Consider the following 4059-nt stretch of genomic DNA (forward strand, 5'->3'; position numbering starts at 1 on the left):
GGCACTGGTGGACTCCAGCGTGGCACCAATAGTGAGGTTGGCCCAGGATCGGGCAGTGTTTCGTTCTGCTGTGCATAGGGTCGCTCTGAGTCAGTACCGACTCGATGGCACCTAACAAGAAGAACATCTGGAAGCAGTGCTTGGTACATAGTTGTCGTTAAGTGCTGTCAAGTTGGTTCTGACTCCTAGCGACCCTGGGCAGGGTTTCTGAGGAGCGGCTGGTGGGTTTCCACCACCAACCTTGAGGTTAGCAGTCCAGAGTTCATTCTACAGCACAACACCAGGACTCGGTATATGTTAGCTATCATTCTTTATCCAGGAACATTATTACCACACACATACAAAGCCCAAGAGAACACCTCAGGACAAAGGACTGGCTGGGCCTTCCCAACAGGAGATCCCGGAAATTGGGACTCTAGGAGATTTAAAACTCCGTTTGTCATACCTGCACATCATATTTGTCTAGTACCTGTAACTCTGGTAACCACCTGTTGTCAACCCCACAGGTGCCCCATGAAATCAATGATCACATGGACAAGCCCTCTGGCTGTGGTCTTCCCCGTTCCCCTTGCTGGCATCTTTAGATTTTGAAACAAAACACCAGTGCCAGGCTGAAGTTTGTCAGCCAGATTAAAGGGATCAATCTGTCTAACCACACACCCTCCTTGGGTTTAAGCAGGAGCATCTACATTGTGTTCTGTATAGGGAATCAAGTCACAGAGGACTTAGGGGACCCTCACCCATGGTGCCAGGTGGGAGCCTCACCCGTGGTGCCGTGAATCTCCGTTCATCGTAGAGATGTCCCTCTCATGTAGGTGGAGAGGATCTGCTTGAGAAGCCAGTGTGTCGTCACCTGCGGTTATGGTGCCAGGTTGGGGTGTTCACAGAAAGTTTCTGTCACTTGGACAGCTTTGAGCGCTGGTCCAGTTACAACAACTTTCACTAGTGACAATATTCTGTGAGTGCTGTATGGAAGGAGCCCTGGTGGCTCAGTGGTTAAGTGCTCGGCTGCTGACTGAAAGGTCTCTGGTTCAAACCCACCAACCAGTCACTCCTTGGGAGACAGTTGTGGCTGTCTCCTTCCGTAAAGATGACAGCTTTGGAACCCTCTGGGCCAGGTCTACTCAGTTTGATTTGACTCGATGGTGGTGAATCTGGTTTGGGATTTGGATCACACTAAGTGGTTATAACTCCCACGCAGTGTGTGGTACCACTGCAGAGGGTGGGGGGTGTCTGATTGCTGTTTGGAGTTTGAGATAACCTGCTTGTGCAATGCAGTGAGCTTGACCAGAGCCCGGAGTCTGGCACATGGGGACGCAGATTCCAGCTCGGATGCGCAGTCTTCCGGAAACATGGTTCAGGCTGTGCGGCAGTCCTAACCTGTTACAGGAAAGTGTCTTCTGGTCTTAGCTGTGATGGCTAGGAGACAGGAGAGTGGCAGCCTCAGAACACCACCCACGAGTTTATGTGGTACTTTTGTTTAAGAAGGGAGCACTGGACTGCAACCACAAGGTCATGAGTTCAAACCCACCAGCCGCTCTGTGGGAGAAAGGTGAGGCTTTCTGCTCCCTATAGATTCACTGTGAGTTAGAATTGGCTCAGTGATGGTGGGTGGGTTTGTGTAAGGAGAAGAGAATGTTGTAGTACTGTTGTGTGCTGCTTTCTGCAAAGTCCATTTAAAGGTAAAATCAGGATTTATAAAATACCACAAAAGGTGGGCGAGGACTACCCTTTGAAAAAAGATTCACAAGAGCATTTCCCTCACGTATCAGAATTTTTTTTAAAAGAATGGACCCCAAACTATAGCATTAATTATTTTTTAAGCAAATGTCAAAGACCCAGTGCACCAGCTTTACTTTGAAACCTAAGCTGAACATAACACATTGAAACAATTTTCAAAACTTGCTAAATTGCCAGCATTCATGCACAACTAGAAAACATGCTCAATTTATATTAAACCAGAAATGTCTTACCATTCAATTATTAATACCTTTCACGACTCAATGCTGGAAAGAAATGAGATTATTTTTGTTGAAGATTCATTCTGGCAATGTTAACTTCACGGCAGACAAAACGACTTGGCTCACATTTCAGACAAAACCAAAGAAGCAAGACCATGCTGGTTGTTGTTGTTGTTGTTAAGTGCCATCAGGTCAGTTCTGACCCATAGCGACCCTGTACAGGGTTTCCGAGGGTGTAAATCTTTATGGGAGTAGAAAGCCTCATCTTTCTCCCGCGGAGCGGCTGGTAGTTTCGAACCACTGACCTTACGGTTCGCAGCCTGATTCATAACCACTACACTACCAGAGCTCCTGGTGGTAGTGAACAATTTTTCTCTCAGCTCTGCTATAGAATCACGGTTCACCTTGGATTAAGTTTAATAAAAAAACAAAGTGCATACATGCATTTACAACAATTTTAAAGACAAAAACAAAAAAAGGTCCTACTAATGTGGTCCCAGGAGTTCTGGTGTGGCGTTGTGGGTTAATGCGCCAGACTGCAAAGTTATTTGAACTGCAAGGTCAGTGGTTCAAGCTCACCAGCTGCTCCTTGGAAACCCTATACAGGGTCGCTATGAGTCGGAAGCGATTCAACGGCACTTCACAACAACAACAACAACAATGTGGTCCCAACAATAAACTCAAAGTCTCTGACAAATAGGTGCTCCAATGAGCTATTTATAAAACTTTAGATTAGGGACATTTATACTGAAAGTAGAGTTGGTTTGAAATCTTTAAAACAAATGTTCCTGTTAATCCTCAAATGGTGCTTGTAATAGTTTAACATTTCTGTTAAACGAGTGTGTTGGATTGTTATCGGAGCATAGCGGCTGCTGCTTACCATTTATCATTAAGGACTTTAACTGGCCATCTTCTTCCACTTAGATTCTTTCTTGGCCATTTTCAACAATTCTTTTTGTAGTGATTTTTCTACCATTAACTGTTTTAGTAGAAGTTGATATCGATTTGAAGTTGCCATCAAATGATATTGAATGAAGTCATGACCCACATGACCCGGTGAACTAAATGGAGTAAATCCTGGACAAAAGAAGAAATCCTACCTCCCAAAGATGCAAACCCACTGAAGGCTGAGATAAAGGATCCTGCACCTAGGCTTCAACTCCCACGGGGCCTCTGTGATTTTTCCCTCCCAAATCATCAAATGCATCTTCAAAGAAGTCAAATGAAAACGGTCCTTTCCACTCCAAAATTCCCTGAAGACATCATCTGGATTTTGGAGTGTGAAGCCAAACTCAAATAGACTATCAAAGTCACCTCCACCTCCACCTGAAATCCTTCTTTGCCATCTTTGTCACAGGCGTCCCATTTTTGGCTTCTGATGACATCTGATGACACCTCATGTGGCTCAGCTACTTGTTGGAATTTTGTCTCAGCTTTCTCCTTTATCTCTGGATTATTTCTCAGAATACCACTTCAGTGCCAATAGACGACACACTTTTTGAACATCCTCAGACAAGGCATGTCTCTGCACACCTAGAACTTTAGAGCAACCCATTGGCTTTTAATAGATGGTTGGAACAAGTCCCGAGGAGGTTGGCAGCCAGAGGCAAGGAGGAGGAGAGGCTGGGCAGTGGGGCCTGGCTCGGCTGAAGCTTGGTAAGATGGTGACAACGATTCCTTGCCCTTTGCTTTCTCTGATAACAAACAAGCAGAATTCTGTTATTTTTCAAATTACAAAACCAACCCATGTTCTTGGACACAATGTGGCCACAGAGTGTACTCTGTAAAAAGTGAAGGTCCGCCCCTTTCAGAATCCTAGTCCAGTCTCTGAGGGTGGTGTCAAGTGCTCCTAACAATGTGGGGCTGTCTCCTGAAGACTCTTCCTATGCTACATACAGCGGTTCTATTGACATCGTGGTTGGGCTGTGGAGCCGGTTTTGACTCATAGTGACCCTGTATAGGGTTTCTGAGGCTGAAAGTGGTTATGGAGTGGCTGACAGATTCAAACTACTGACCTTTTGGAAGTCTGTATTAACGAAGTCCTGGGGTGGTGGTGCAGGAGAAATACTGGACTGCCAACCACAAGTTTGACGGTTCA

General features: G+C 45.5%; 1 pseudogene; it reads right to left on the reverse strand.

Moving 5' to 3' along the window:
- Positions 1-2859: 2859 nt before the first annotated feature.
- Positions 2860-3516, reverse strand: LOC102841463 (annotated as a pseudogene).
- Between the last annotated feature and the right edge of the window lie 543 nt (positions 3517-4059).

Source organism: Chrysochloris asiatica, unplaced genomic scaffold, assembly GCF_000296735.1.
Source record: "Chrysochloris asiatica unplaced genomic scaffold, ChrAsi1.0 scaffold06265, whole genome shotgun sequence".
NCBI classification, from domain to species: Eukaryota; Metazoa; Chordata; class Mammalia; order Afrosoricida; family Chrysochloridae; genus Chrysochloris; species Chrysochloris asiatica.